This window comes from Gallus gallus, chromosome Z (genome assembly GCF_016699485.2).
Source record: "Gallus gallus isolate bGalGal1 chromosome Z, bGalGal1.mat.broiler.GRCg7b, whole genome shotgun sequence".
Classification (NCBI taxonomy): Eukaryota; Metazoa; Chordata; class Aves; order Galliformes; family Phasianidae; genus Gallus; species Gallus gallus.
In genome coordinates, this window is record NC_052572.1 from 36,567,420 (window position 1) to 36,584,104 (window position 16,685).

The window sequence follows — 16,685 nt, forward strand, 5'->3', positions numbered from 1 at the left end:
AGAAACCTCTTGCAGTTTAACATTGTATTAGTAGTTACTGGTGTGACTTTTCAAAATATATCTGAAAAGCTATTTCAGTACCATGGATATACTCACTATTTATTTTATAAATATTTTTAATCAATATTTTATAAATAGTTGTTCAACAGTTGCAATTGTTCCTCTTCTGTTATTACATCTGTCATAAAATTCTTCTGTTTTCCTCCTCCAGGTATCGTTGCTCTCATTAATGATCTTTATGTTCCAACAGCAACTCAGGCAAAGAAAACTCGACAATTATTCCTCTTGTTTTCTTTTGCTTTCTACATCAGGAAAAAAGCACAGTGGCAGACATGGCAGAAAAGAAAGTGCCCTTACAACCTTTACTACCTTTACGTTATTCAGTTTCAATGTTGTAAACAGGGAGCTAAATAAGTTGCAAATAACCCATAAGCGAGAAGAGGGTTCGTGTCAAAATGAGAGAAACTTGCAGTTTCTATGCAAGTTATTTTTTGCAGCGGTGAGGGAATTTGTATTTACCAAATGAAAGACCAGACTTAAATTCTAGTTTTGCTTGTGATACCCTTACAAAACACAGTAAAGACCTGTTAGCCTGTGACCAATTTTGTTGGTGGTTAGAAAATTTAAGCTTGTCTGTAGGCATTAAAAAAAAGAAAATTAAAATTGCAAGGGAATAAAATGTGATCTTTGTTTTGGAATTGTAAATATGAAATAAAAACATGATAAAATATTAAATCGTAATTCAGCAAGTAAGATAGCATTTACAAATGTATACAGACAAGTTTTTCTTTAAGTCCAGTATTAGGATTGAGAGATCAGTTAAAGATTTTGTAGAATATAGTTTTGAATGAAGATTTATTGCAGAAAAATTAAGAATGCTTAATATGCTATGGGGATTAATACTATTTCCAGTTAATTTACAGTGAATATTGCTTAAGCAAGGCTCACACATGCCTACTTTTACTTGGAAGAGACTGGTAAATACTTTATAAGAATTGACCAATGTTTAATTACAAAAAAATAACCTTTCTTTATTTGGATTTTTATTTTTAAATCATAGTTGAGTTCTTGACAAGAACATGTGCCTTAGGCTACTTTGCTTGCTTGTTTTCTGTGCACAGTGAATCAGGAGAAGTTGAAATTAGTTTTTAGAAAGAAAATATTTCTCAAACTTTTTATATAACCTGAAATTGTTTATTACCTTACTATGGAGCTTGCACCACTGGAGTCTTGTTGTTTACTTTCTCCTTACTGTAACACTCTCATCTGGTAAGCAATTCCAGAATTTAACTGCTGCAGCTGAAAGATTTCCCCTATTTTTTCATATGCTATTATAATATCTTGTGCCTTTTTTTAATCATTATTTCTTTTTGAACACATTTGGGGCTATTTTTATATACATAATAAAAATATTATAATTTTTATTTCGTTCTATAAAATGTATGCATGCAAATGAAGTTTTAAGCTATGGTGTTTTCTACTGAAATTAGAGAATTTTATGTATATTGATAATTTTGTCCATTCTTTCCTTGAGACCTGATGTTTTAATAGAGAATTCATTTTAAAAGTGCCTTTCCTCCTTCCTACAGAAATGTTCTATATCCTTATAGAAAAAAAAAAAAAAAAGAAAAAAAAAAGCGGAAGATTTAGAATAAAAATATGTTCCTTGGATTGTTAAATTTTCAAAAAACTGTAAAATAAGGAGTTTATTAAAATCTATTCTCTATACACGTCCATCTCTATTTCAGACTATTTTGAACTCTTTGCAAGAATGAATTAAAATAATTTTCTTATTTTTTTTTTCAAGGTAAATCTGAATACTATTTAGTTGTTGTTGATGAGTTGTGGAATACTGCAGATAGAATTTGATTTATTCTGTAGTACTTCTCTTTCTTCAACTGTATTAACTTGATTAACTTCAACTATATTAAAATTGATTAGCTATATTCTACTTTAAAGACTCTATTTCTTTATCTCATTTTGTCAGTTTGTCCCTTCCATTCTCTTACTAATTTTTCTGAATTTTCATTTTTTCACTAATGTAACCAGAATAGTACAGCAAGTGAACACATGAACTTTTCTAATATGAACAAACTTATTTCTGTAATTTTATTTTTTCATTCTTATGATAAATGGTTCCTTAATGACCATATGTTTAATAGAAAAAAATTAAAATAATTTGCAAAACACTGTAGACTCTGGTCAGGGGCTTGCCACTCTTGATTTATAAAACAAGTGAACAAACAAGCAAAAATGCAACAAATCCTTCTTGAACTGTGAGCTGCAACAGAAATTTTCTGAATGTATGTAATATAAACAGAAACCTGGCTTTGGCTTATCTGACTGAAGGATGGCAATAGATATGGATATAGAAAATAAGAAACTTTTTCCTATTTTGCAATTCAACTCAAGCATCCATTTATATAATTTGGAGAATAAAACGTTCTCAGTTCTAACTCCATGATCCTCTGTCCCAGAGGAAATAGGTTTGAATAGATCTCCTATTCTTTCCCAGTCTTGACTATTGCTACTGAAGCCCTTCAATCTAGGGTATTAAAACTTCTCTGCTGTGTGTAAATACTTCTCTTTCCCTGTCTCAGTTTCCCAAACTGAGGAACGCAGGCAATTTGAGGAAGATACTTCATAGGGTCTTATAGGTCATTTGAATTCAGGCTACCTGGTACTAATTCACTTAGCAAAGAGCAAACCTTGCAAAAGGTATGATTTTAAGCATTAAGGCTTCAGGTAGTGCAATTTTTTATAAAATTAATACTTCGTTCATTATGATTTGCAATAGTGTTGAGCTGTAGTCCGATCCCTAGGTAATATTGCAGACATCAGGAAAAAAAGAAATCCAGATAATCAGTTTATTACATTTTTTTTTTCCAAATAATTCTTCCTTAAGGAAAAAAAAAAAAAAAAAGACATTTCCATTGAAAATACTTTTACATGAAAATTGTATTTTATCCCTTACCTTCAACGTGTAAGATCATCTTTAAATGAAAAAGCTATTACTTGTCAACGGATCTGATGAAGAGTAAGTGACAAACGGGGGATGACAAGTTATATTTTTAAATGGTCTTACAGTCTTTCCAGTGTTCCTACTGTGTTTTACTTTCTGGCTTTCAGCCATGGTTCCAAATGCTTTTAACCCCTAAAATTCACTAGCATGAAGGGAGGCAGGGGGGACTGTCCTATGGTGAGCAAAGGTTCTAGGAGAACAAAGGTTCTAGGTGTATAAAGGCCTGAGGAATTTCCACCAGCTTCATTTTGCTCTGCCTTTTTAATGACCTTATTTTATTCCTGGTCTCCTAGAAAAACATTTCATAGAAATTCAGAACGAAAGTCAGGCAAGGTAGCAGCTATTCAAAATACTTTTATCTTTATCCTGGCTGCAGAAGTGTCCATTTCACTGTGTATGTTTTTGGATTTCTTCTGAGTATTGTTCTTTGGTCATTCATGGTCACTTACTGTTGTCGTTTTTATTATGTTTCAGAAATGTTTAGAACCCTATATGAGATTGGGTAGAGACGGCAGAACTGTAAAGCTACCTGTCTGCTGATATGTGGCTTAAATGCTGCTTATATTTATTAGCAATATCTGGAAATTGTGCTCTTAGCCAGGTCCTTACATAAATGATACACCATTGGAGTGATACTGATGTAGTCGTGGTGTGATGAGTTTGGCTGCAGCTTAAGCTCTGGTGCTAATGTAAATAAAACTGAACTTTGTTCTGCACAGGGTAAAATGGTATTGCTGCTTTATCTGAACAACATCTGGGAGTTCCTTAATCTTTTTGCAGAGTAATTTCATGTTCACAGGCCATTAATGATTTACTTGCCTAGCTGGACTGTCTTCTGCATCTGCTTTTTGTTATTATCGCTGAAGGCTATAATGTTTTGTTCTGATTTCAGTTTTCAGCATGGTACATTTCTAAACTTTAAGTAAGTGTTGTTTGTGTGGTTTTGCTCTCTGTCTTTTAAAAGACTAGGTAATGCTACTATTCAACAGTTTTAAAATTAAAAATTATTTTAAAAGCTGAGAAAAATGTTCTGTAACTCTAATTTTCTAAGCAGAATTATGCATTCACTATTAGTGTGGTGTTATAGTGAATCAGAAACCTTAGTGAAGATTTGTGCCAGACCAAAGTAAATAAGAAACTAGATTATGAGATACATACAAGTCAATAGAAACTAGCACTGATGCAATAACAGCTTTTTGAAGGAATTGCCAGAGATTTAAAGTAATCTGCAATTAATTGTTGAAGTTAAAAATCCACTACTGCTTAATTTACAGCCTTGCAACCTGGGGCTCTGCTCTATGAAGATCCCAAAGACAAAGCTCCTCAGGGGTAATGAGACTTTGAGTGAATGATTTCAAAGGAGAAAAAATTACTGTTGCACTATTTCTTCATTGAGGACTCGGAGGATAAAGGATGTCTCCAGGAATTATGCAAAAAAAGGTATAAGGAATCTTTTATACTTTCTCACACAGTGGTTAGTTCTGAACAGAATGTGAGGGTAAGAAATATTTCATTTCATCAATCCACATTGTGCAGAGATAAAGAATAATTGCACTATGACTACCCGTATTTGAACTATATAGAGAATAAAACACCTTGGATTACATCCAGTGAGGGTATGATGTATTTCCGTTAAGGCTGAGTAATGCAATGCACTGTGTCCCTTCTACCAGAATGACTGCAGAACTAGTTTGAAATTGACTATTAATTTGCATTTCCAGCATGTATACTGCATTTTAAGGAGCACCACAAAAATTCCAAGAGTAAAAGTTGAAAAAGGACTATTAGAATACACAAGAAGAATGCCACACCTTTGGAAGTATTAGACTTGCATTTTTAGTTTGTGGGGATATATTATCTTGAGGCAAAATTCCTCCTGAGAAATTCTCTCTATCCCTTTGTCAAATGAAAAAAGGTCAGTCAAAATGTTGTTATACCAAAGGAAAAGGAAGAAAAAATTCTGTCTCGACTGCTGATAACTGGCTTGCTGGAGTGCTTAATCTTCCATAGTCTCTGTAAAATGAGGATTTATAAACCTGAAAGCCCTGGTCACTGAAACTTCAGTCCAACACTTTGGTTAGTATGGTCTATATTTCTGTTTAAATAACCTACTGTGTAGAAAATACATAAGATTTGCACTCCTTCCTCTATTTTTCATACTGTCTATTATTCATATTCCTCAGCGTATTCTGACTGAAAATAGGATGGAGTTTTTCATATTATTATTTTTTTTTTATAATATCACCTGCCAACCTCATTTTTCTCGTCACCAACCTATGTCATGACACTTTAAGTAATCTATTTCAGAGAATCCTTGACCCTTAAGCCCAGTTTTTGACCACCCTACTTGAAACTAATCTTTGAAGTCCAGAGCAGCTGCAAACATGCTGAGAATGTGTCGCCCATGAACGTGAGCTGCTGTTTTCCATGTATGCAGCTTTAATCCAACTTTTTTGAAATAATGTGAGCTTGTGTTTCACTTCTCCAACACTATTTATGGCACAAGTAGATGCCAAGGAGGCATGAAACCTTTCAGTATTGTGCTGAAGTGTAGTTTCTTCAGAATTTTTCACAAGGATTTTTCCTAGAAAGGTGTATTCTAGACCACATCTGGATTTTGTGTCAGAAGTAGTTCAGGATTTTGCTTCAGAAGGGAGGCAGAAAGCAAACTAGGAAGTGCAGTAGCTGAGAATCAACCAATACATCAGAGAGCTCTTTGGTAGTACAGTTGTACCCAAAGACATTGCTTCTGTCATTGCCAAACTGAACCTACTTTAAAATATACTTCCTATATTTTCTTTCTCAACACACTTGTATTTTTCAATATCAATTTTTTCATACGATAAAGAAGTACTCATTTCCAAATATTAATATTAAAACCTTGCCTCAGATTTATGATTTGCACTAACTTTTGAAATTCATTAGTCAACTTCAAGTTGTGTTACAATCAGAGTAAGTAATGAAGGTGGATCCAGCATTACCACATTGATACAGAACAAATGGATGGTAACAGTAATGAATGCCTCTGGATCAGTACTTATCATGGAGGGATGATGCCATATCAGCAAAGGATTGAGAGTTCTGGTCTTGTGTTCTTGTCTTGTATGTCCAGGCTTATTACATTCTTACTTGAAAATATGAATAAGAACATATATTTCTTCTATTTCTTCTAAGCATATTTTTGCTTTTTCAGTATAAGTAAAGGAAAAATGCAATGATATTTAGTTTTGTTTGTGAGTTTTGGTAGTTTTTTGATTGTCTGTTTAGTTTGGAGAATTTTATTGATTGTTATATAAAAAGTTTTCAGTGAACACCTGGAGAAAGAAGGATGGAAAAACACATTTTGAAAGTGAAATCACAGGGAAAACAAAAATAAGCTAAAGCATTTTCTGTATGAGTTTGATTTCATTTTTCTTATGAAAACCATCAGAGAAAGATGAAAAAGTAAATATATGTACTCAGATGTTCAGAACAAAGTTTTTAAATCAAATAAATTTGAAAACAATAGAAACAACAAATTTGTTTCCGTCAGGAAAGAATGACACTGTTAATGTCAGGAAATAAGCAAATTGTGACATGCAAGGAACAAAAGGGTATACAGCTTTATTGTATAGAGAAGCTGAGTGAAATGTCACTGGGCAACTCAATCATGTGTTTTCACACAAAGTAAATAGAAGAAACAATAAAGCTCACTTTTGAGAACAGATAGTTGAAACAATGAAAACCAACACATACCAAATACGTGGAGAGGTGTGAGAGGAAAGTGAGTAATGTGGTCTGATTACTGATAGAAAAATATAACAGCTAAGGCACTGTTCAATAGAGCTTCGGGACAAAGATATCCCTATCTCAGACAGATTAGGCTTGTTAGTGTATCTTTCAAAGGAAGAGCAAAGACAGATTCAGGATAAAGTACTGACTGAAAGAAGCGTGAAGTTGAGAACAAAAGTAAAATTACTCAAATTCTAAGGAAAATGGCACATACTTGAAGCTTTTGTAGATACGCTAAATGATTTTGTTTGAATCCTTCCTTCTGTCTTCAGGTTTTCTATCTGCTGTAAAAGGTGAACACGATAAAAGATAGTTGCTGAATCCTGAAGATTGGTTAATTGTTCAGATCTGAAGAGGGAAAAGGTATAATAAGGGAAAAGAAATAGGAAGTGAACTGAACAAAAGATTCTTGGAAGTCAGCAGATGGAACTTGAAAAATAATAGCTGTGTATTATTATGAAATATCTTCTGTTCTATAATAGGACTATGTGTTTTGTGTGCTCCTTGTCTTCAGTTCTATTAGTGTTTCGGTCAACAGCAGATATTTCAGTGCATCATGTTTTCAGCTTGTGTCTTCTGAAAAATCAATTACAGTTGATTGCTCTTACATTAAGTTTACATTAACTGTGACCAAGATGGAATGGTAAGTACTCTTTACGTAAAAAATCAAAGAGGAAGATGAGTGACAACTGATAAAAAGTAATGCAGATTTTTATTGATAAATTCAACAGACTGACAACCATAAATGTTCTTTGCACTTCCCTTACAATGGTGAATTGTCTCATGACCTAAATTCTTTACCATAACTATTTAAACTTAGCATGATTTCCACACTTTCTACAAGCCAAGAAATTTCGAGACAGTGGTTTGGAGGTTTCATCATGATCCACTCTTCTTTTTTTTTTTTTTTTTTTTTTCCCTGAATGTATACCAGCAGAGAGTGGGATGTGAGATTAGCAAGAAAATTGAAACACTGATAGAAAAAGATGTAGTAGATGTAATTACACAACGAAAAGGTCACAGTTACGCAGCAAAGATCAAAAGAAAAGGAACTTTTACTACCTTTAATCTAAAGCCAAAAAGGAAATATCAAAGAAAAGCATCAAAATTTGTGGAATATTAATGAACATTAAAAGTGTAGAAAGACCACTGCCCTCCCCCCGAAAAACAAAACAAAACAAAATAAAAACCAACAAGCCAACAACAAACAAAGCCAAAATAACAAGAAAAAGGTAAATATTTATTAGAGAAGGCCAATTGCACCTCCTTGTGGTATACAAAGGAACACTGATCAGCCTTTGTCATTGTTTTTTCTCGTATTGAGACAAAGAAAGCAATTCTACTGGGATAAAGATTTCACACACGCACACAAAGTCCGAATACATCTATTTTTTATTCTTACTTTATGTACGTACCCCAGATCCTGATGCAAATTATTGCAAAAAAAATGACATTAAATGGAGATATATAATTTCTTGGCTTTATGCACAGATGTGTTGCTGCAGGAGGACATTGCTGGTTAGTGCCAATGTATCAAAATCAACAATCATAGCCCTAATCTTGTGCAAGACCTTTTCCTGGTGGGCATTCCTACTAAGCTGGCAGCCACAGTGGAACATGTAACATTACAGGTTATATGTGGGCTGCATACCACATCCACAGAATGTTCAAGGATTCAATCCTAATTATACCTTTCCCTCCATTAGATAGTATTTCCTGCAGTCAAGGTTTTATTACTGACTTGCCTTCCAAGCTGTGGATAAAACCAAGATGTAGAAGATGTTTGTAGACAAATTATTTCCTTCCTGTGCAGCACAAAGCCTGAGCAATATTTAACAAAACAAGTATGTGTTTCTCTGGAGTTATACAGGAGTATATTTTAAATGAAGCTCACTTTAGAAGCTAAACATCAAAACTCCATTAACTTACCTGATGGAATTCCACCAACTAATATAAAAGCAACTAAAAAAAAAAGAAAAAGAAGAAAAGCAACACAATGAAAAGCAAGAAGAAAAGCTACAAAATACTCCACTTGATATAAAGAGAGACATATTTAAGAAACAAACAAACAGACAAACAGGAAGCCAACAAGCTTTGAGCCTCAACTTAAGTATCTTTGGTAGTGGACTCCCATTTAAGATTATCTCTATTAGAGTTCACACGTATGCATATAGAGATTTTACTCCAATGTTTAGAACAGTGCTTCAGAATATTGCATTATCTTGAAATTCACTGACACAGAGGGAGAAAATAGGTTCTTGACAAAAGTTCCAGCACAGCTTGTTCAACAGAGCAGCACACCTCTTAAAGATGTGCATATACTTATTATTTTGTTTACCAGTATTTCATCTTGAGGAGACCTTCACCTTTATATAGTCATGGTACAAGAGACCTTGAAAGAGGGAACAACACCCCACCACTTGTAACGAAAAGTTCAGCCTGTGTTTTGAATTCATAGGCACTGGATCCAGATGCTCTACAAAAACACGCCTGCCTGAAGAGTTTTCAACCAGCTTCATTTTGCTCTGCCTTTTTAATGACCTTATTTTATTCCTGGTCTCCCAGAAAAACATTTCATAGAAATTCAGAACGAAAGTCAGGCAAGGTAGCAGCTATTCAAAATGCTTTTATCTTTATCCTGGCTGTAGAAGTGTCCATTTCACTGTGTACGTTTTTGGATTTCTTCTGAGTATTGTTCTTTGGTCATTCATGGTCACTTACTGTTGTCGTTTTTATTATGTTTCAGAAATGTTTAGAACCCTATATGAGATTGGGTAGAGACGGCAGAACTGTAAAGCTACCTGTCTGCTGATATGTGGCTTAAATGCTGCTTATATTTATTAGCAATATCTGGAAATTGTGCTCTTAGCCAGGTCCTTACATAAATACACCATTGGAGTGATACTGATGTAGTCGTGGTGTGATGAGTTTGGCTGCAGCTTAAGCTCTGGTGCTAATGTAAATAAAACTGAACTTTGTTCTGCACAGGGTAAAATGGTATTGCTGCTTTATCTGAACAACATCTGGGAGTTCCTTAATCTTTTTGCAGAGTAATTTCATGTTCACAGGCCATTAATGATTTACTTGCCTAGCTGGACTGTCTTCTGCATCTGCTTTTTGTTATTATCGCTGAAGGCTATAATGTTTTGTTCTGATTTCAGTTTACAGTGTGGTACATTTCAAGACTTAAACTCAAAATGAGAGTCCTTATTCTGTTATTATGGCTGATTAATGTAGAAGCCTTTCCAAGACTTGCTTAAGACAGTCCTCTGAGGATTTACACTAACAATATTTTTTTGTTTGCCTTTAGTGAATATTTGCAGGATGAAGAATACTTGAATATCAGACAACTGTTTCAAAATCAAACTTGAAATTAAATTTGTGTTCACTAAGTGCTGTATTACAGGTGCTGAATATGAGGATGATTTTGAAAGATAAGTATTTTATTCACTAAATTGCGGGTTAGTGTGTGGTCTTGGATGCAGACTGTTCAATCTTTGTCATTGGAGATATTCAAAATCCAGCAGCACACAGTACTGTGAAACCTGCTTAAGCTAACCCTGCCTGGAGTAGATGGTTGGGCTAGATGATCTCAGAGGTACCTTCAGGTCTGAACAGCTCTCTGATTCTTTCTGTGAAATGGACTGAAAGGAAAATGTGAAATGCGGAAAGTACTACTGGGCAGTTCTTTTGTTCTCTGTAAATATTGTTATTTCTAAAAGTAACTAAAAAAAATGCTTTGAAACACTACAAACCATGGAGAAATAACAGTTCAGATGCAGTGGTGTATGAGATGAAAGATTTAAAGGGGCTTTGGATCAGACATCCAGTAAGTACTTCCTTACTCCTGACAATTTTTTTGTTAAGCATACAAGTGCAGTCCATTGCAGACTTTTCTTAAAGAGTGAACCCATGAAGACACAATAACAATAGATTTCAAAGGCGGAAACTGTAAGGTCAAAATTCCAGTTTCTCAGGTTTGAAATTAAATAACATTGTAGATATACAATGGTCCTAATGATGATTTCTATTTGTTTTTCATAACTCTCATCATTAAGGACATGCTGGAGCATATATCCACACTGAAGCCCATGGAAGATTCACATATCAGCAAATAGGTACGATCTGAAGGAAGCTGTAGTGTGTGGAAATACACAAGATCTGCATTCAGGAGCTGCAGTCTGTGGAAAAAATACCACATTGACACAGTTTACCTTGTTAGGAGCTGCAGTGAGGAATCCACAGCGAACACATGCTGGAGTATTTTCTTCCTAAAGAACTGTGCACAGACCCAGTATTGAAGAACTGCATCCCATGTCTTCTCCCCATGTCCCACTGAGGAGCAGAAGAGAGTTGAGTGGGCATTTGGCAGCAAGTCCAGGTCAACCCATCACATTCTTAACTCACCAATAACTGTGATTTCAAATAACCATATTTTGTTGTGCTTCAGATTTGTCAAGGAGTTGTAGGGTTAGGGTAGTAACTGACATATTGCTTTCTATTGTAGATTGAGAGCAACCCTGTGGAGAATGACTTGAGTGTGTAGGTAGATGAAAAGTTAAACATGCATTCTGTGCTTGTAGCCAAGAAAGACAACTGTGTCCTGGAGTCCATCAAAAGAAGGAAACATGGACAGCAGGATGAAGGAAGTGAATCTCTCCTTCTGCTTCATTCTCATAAAACTCCACCTGGAGTACCGGGGTTCCCAAGCTGAAAATGTAAGATATAGATCTATTATAGTTAGTCCAAAAGATGGCCATGATAATCAGAGGGCTGGAGCACTTCTTATACAAAGAAAGACTGAGGTACTAGCGGTTGTTCAACCTAGAGAAGAGAAAGCACAGAGCTGGTCTTATAGTGGCCTTCCAAATATCTAAAAGGGGCCTACAATAAAAATGGAGAGGGACTCTTTAACGGAGAATACAGAGATAGGGCAAGGTTTTAAACTACAAGAACATAAATTTTGTTCAGACATTAGAAACAAACTCTTCACTATGAGGGTGGTGAGGCACTGGAACAGGTTGCTAGAGAAGTTGTGGATGACCCATCCCTGGAAGTGCTCAAGGCCAGCCTGGATTGTGCTTTGGGCAACCTGGTCTAGTGGAACTGTCCCTGCCCCTGGCAAGGGTGTCTGAACTAGCCAATATTTGAGGTCCTTTCCAAGTCAAACCATTCTATCATTCTGTTACCGATGTTGTGATTGTATGAAGACTAAAGAAGTCAAAATGATGAAGCTATGTTTTCAAATGAGATCTTTTCCGCAATAAATGACACTTCTGAGGCAGCTGTGCTTACTTTTCATAAAGTCAAGATGAATTCTTTTTCTAAGTACATTAATATATTTATTCTCATCATTTAAAAACATTTTCACCATTTGTCAGTGGATTTTTTCCCAAGATTTCCATAACATTTCCAAATATTTTATGTTTGTAATTCTATTATAAGATACCCTAAATGAGCTGAAGGGAAAGAAAATCATTTTTTCAGTTTTCAGTTTTCATTTTGTAACAAAACTACTTTGTGAAATTTGACATCATTTAGTATTCTTAAAATGCTGAAGTATGTATTGGAAAAAAAGAAGTAAAAATGAATTTGAATGAAAATTATTATTTATTTTGAAAACAAACTATAATAATTTGGGAATTGGAAATAAATATTATTTCCATAGGAAATTTAATTACTTTAATTAATTTTAAAAATCAAAACAAACAAACAAGCAAACAAACAAACAACAACAACAAAAAAACGATCCAGTAATGATGCTTTACCTTCCCAGGGCACAAATGAAAGTTTGATCAAGTTAAACACAAGTACCTCATTCTGTTGCTTCCATGTATCCCCTGTACTACTGAAGACATTGTACAAGGCAGATAGTTTTTTTGTCAAAGACATTTGTGTTTTCATCAGCCAGCCATCTATGAATGTAAGCTGAATTTTCTTTGGTATTGCATTTATACATTGTAGGATCTTGGTATTGATCATATTGAATATTTACAAATATTCAGAATCTCTTGTTTTCCTTTTGTAGTGGTCCTATTTATCTTTTTAAATCCAAGGTGAAAAAATAATAACACTATTGCCATTGTTGTATAGTCAGTCTATCAATATAATTTGCAAGTAATCTGAAATGACATTATTGTGACGCGCCATTAAAAAAATGATGAAACTGGCAGATTGTGTTCAGTTTCTGCCTCTCCTGACATTCTCAGTATCAGATGTGCTATGATTACTTTTTGTCTACCTTCCTGTTCTGTTGTATTTGGAAGCTTTCCTATGTTAGAGGACTGAAACTAGCAAAATTTCCATTTCCCTTTCTTAAAGAAAATAATAATTAGATAAAATCTATAAAGATAAGAATAGGTGCCTCCTTACCTAGATTCCCCCAATCTTCTACAGCTCCTGTGGCAGTTATTAAACCTGTATTTTCTTAGTAACTACACTCAGTGGGGAAAAAGAAGTAATTTCATGTTACTTTTAGATTTTGTTTTGGTATAAGCATGTTATGAAACTGTAAGCATTTCCTAGGTAGTAAAAAATTGTTTCCCTCAACTAACAGACAGATAATAGATCCTATCATAGGACTAGAAATTTGGAAAGATAAACAACCAGTTTTATGATGCTTATATTTAGAACTTTATTTTAGAACATTTTGAATCATTACTTTTAGATCTACCCAAGATTTCTCAGTGACAACTGTCAAATAATCAAATGACCTAGCTGAAATCAAATAATCTGGCTGAAAAATGAATAAACTTTGGGCAGGACATAAAAAATGTTTGGGAGACAGCTTTGTTCATGTCAGAATGTTCACCTCAATGGTATTACTATGGCAACTAACAACAGTTCAGAAAGCCAGAATTTTTTTTTCCATGCGTATTGAACTAGCAATGAAACTTAAGCAGTTCAAAATGTCATTTTCAATGAGAACATAAATTTCAGTACATTTTGACACAGCTACTTCCCAGAAATACGCAGGTTTGCAGAACAGACTCTCTGAGATATATAGAAGGTATTTAAACTTTGTATTAAATAACCTTGTTTTTTCTGAGCAAAAGTGTTTTCTTGGAATTTTAGTTTTGTTGTACAGTTCAAGAAGGATTTGATAAATGTGGCACCATAGATCATGTTAAATTTTATCCTAACATTTTTTTCAGTTCAACTTTTGCATTGCATAAGAGCTTATTTTCTTGCACTATGACATAAATTGCAGTCCATAAGCAGAAATGAGAAAAAAAATCTTTATTCTAAACTCACTATTTAAATTAACACATAATGTTAGATATTCTTAGAATTTGTCTGTGACTCATAGCTCTTGTTAAAAGGAGACCATGAAAACAAAGGAAAAATTAGGTATGAAATACATATTCTGCATATGGTACTATGGATTTCAGTATATTAGAATTTAAGTACTAACTGATACAGCAAAGGAGAAAGTCCTTTAGAGTAATATTATATAAATGAGAGGCAATGAAGGAGGGACAAAATTCAGCAAAAAGACAGCAAAAATGCAACTTTTAAAGGGAAAAAAGAAAGCAGCTTATTTTTGCCGAAGAAACATTATGTCATCAGTCCTATGGATAAACAAACAAGTTCATGTGCTGTCATTTGCTCATGGGCTCACTCAGCTCAGATACCTGCTCGAGAGTGAATCATCTACTTTTCATACTGAAAGATGAACAGAATACTAGCAATGCATTACATTGAATTAATTCATATTTTATGAATAGATGTCAAACTTTAAACAAATTCAGTTTAATATTATTAACAGATATGTATCACATTTCAGAGTGTCCTCTGTAGAGAAAGGATAAACAGTTGTATTTTTCACTTTCTATATGAGTATGAATAAAAGTATCTTAAGCAAAGGGTAACTTCAGCTTGACTGGCATAAAACTTCTTGAGTTTGAATTTAGAGTCTTCTTGAGTTTAAATTTGAGTCTAAACGTCAGATGAGTACTTTAGATATTGCATCTTCTGGCTTACAAGAGAACAAAAAGATATATAACAAGATGGGAATCCCACTAAGATTTTTAAAGAATAACTTTAATAATATCTGGCTTTTTTTTTCTTTTTTTTTTTTTTTTTTTTTCCTCCAAATTATTTGTAACACAACATTGCATTTTGCTGTCTCATGGAAAGCAGAAATGTTTTTAACCTTCTTTTTCACCTTCTGTTTGGAATAGTTCTCAGTGATCATACCTTTTACAAAGCAACAGTATTTGAGAAAATACAACAGTTGTCCTGTCTCAGCATTAATTAAAAGTAGCTGTATTCAGACTCCTAGCCTCCCCAGAAATGCTGGGTGTGATCATTGAACCAAATCTACCACAACCTCTCCAGTAAAAGGACTTGTCACAGCAAGAGGCCCCTAATTTCTCTGGCATTGCAAGCACATTATAGACATGAGGTATGCTTTCCCTTGGAGTACCCAAACAATTTCACAAAGAGTGCTCTGTTTGTCACACAGCGCAGCTTGTTTGCCTTGCAGAGCATGCCATTAATGTCCTGAAATATTTGTAAGACCAGGGACAGAGTTTAATTGCCTTCTGCCTGTAGCCAACCTTAAGTAATCTAGTAAAGTTTTGTGTGTTTCAATTAGTTAAAAATGTTTCCTTGTATTAAACATGCAGTTGTGACTTTTGCCAAAGGGTGCTGAAATGGAGGAACAAAGGAATTCAATGAGTGGTGGAAATGAAATGCAGTCGACAGCAGGAACTTGGTGAGTAGAGAAGGCAAAGTAATGAGCCACTGATGTAATGAGACAGAGATAGAGAAGGTAATGGTGGGAGAAGTGACCTCCAACAAATCCAATTTCATGTGTTGCAAAGATGAAGGCTAGGAGAACATACCTCTAGCATTGCTCTTGTGCACACCACAAATGCATACAGTGAGGCTACAGAGGCTTAAGACTGCTTTATTGCCTTGTTTGCCTGGGGAACAAGACTGAGCCCATGGCCATGTCACAGTCTGCTTCTGAAGAGGAGGGAGGCAGCCCAGGTAAACCTCATCTCTGCCTCAAGTAAAGAGGAATTGCAGCAGAAGGCTTTGTTTGGTAAGGCAGAGACTGATACGAGAGATGCTGTAGAAGCAGCTGGAGTACATATCTCCAGGACCATCACTGCTTGAGACCACAAAATGAAGAAAAAATCCCACTCGCTTCAGATTTATATTTATTTTAAGGGAAACAATGCATTTAGTATTTTAGTATTCAGAAGAGAGAGTTTGTCTCATGCTCTTTTTCAGCTATAAGCAGCTGTAGCATTTATTAGAATGGAAATGTGTATGTATATATGTCACATGTATGTATGTGTGTTTCTGTAACCTAACTTTTAAAGAAAATCTGGCTGGAGGACATCTTAAAAGCCTTGAGTTACCTGAATCCTACATATTTGCATCTCTTTGCCTCTGAAAATGCATTGCGCTAAACTGTGACCTCAGGCTATGTAAAAATTGTATTAAATCGAGCAAAATACTAAAGCAGTTATCAAGTGCCTCATATGAAGTAGCTGGTTCACCAAAGGATTTCCTTTCCCTTTCCCTTTCCCTTTCCCTTTCCCTTTCCCTTTCCCTTTCCCTTTCCCTTTCCCTTTCCCTTTCCCTTTCCCTTTCCCTTTCCCTTTCCCTTTCCCTTTCCCTTTCCCTTTCCCTTTTCTATGTAATGAATAATTTGTGTCTGTAATTATCAGAACTGTTTCTTATGCCTTTCATACTTGTTTCATCTGGGGTTCTGCTTTGTGAAAGTTTGTGAAACACTATATATTAAAATGGAATATGACTTTTAGTCATACTGGAAGCCTCACCCATTATTCTGTGGGGAACAACTTGAACATTTCTTTTTTTTCTGGGATGTTTTCTGTGGAAATACTGTTCCAGGGTAGTATGACACTATTTT

At 34.6% G+C, this 16,685-nt stretch overlaps 1 long non-coding RNA gene across 5 annotated transcripts in view; it reads left to right on the plus strand.

Moving 5' to 3' along the window:
- The window catches only part of LOC112530584, a 44,638-nt gene that overhangs the window by 26,176 nt on the left and 1,777 nt on the right, over positions 1-16,685 (plus strand). For 2 of the 5 annotated variants that reach the window (XR_003072323.3, XR_003072324.3), the window contains exons 2-3: positions 4,297-4,462; positions 10,104-12,963. This is a non-coding gene — a long non-coding RNA (uncharacterized LOC112530584). Of the gene's footprint in view, positions 1-3,412; positions 3,945-4,296; positions 4,463-10,103; positions 12,964-15,423; positions 16,581-16,685 lie in introns of those variants that run through there. The other 3 variants (XR_005842812.2, XR_003072325.3, XR_003072322.3) reach the window with 3 other exon arrangements.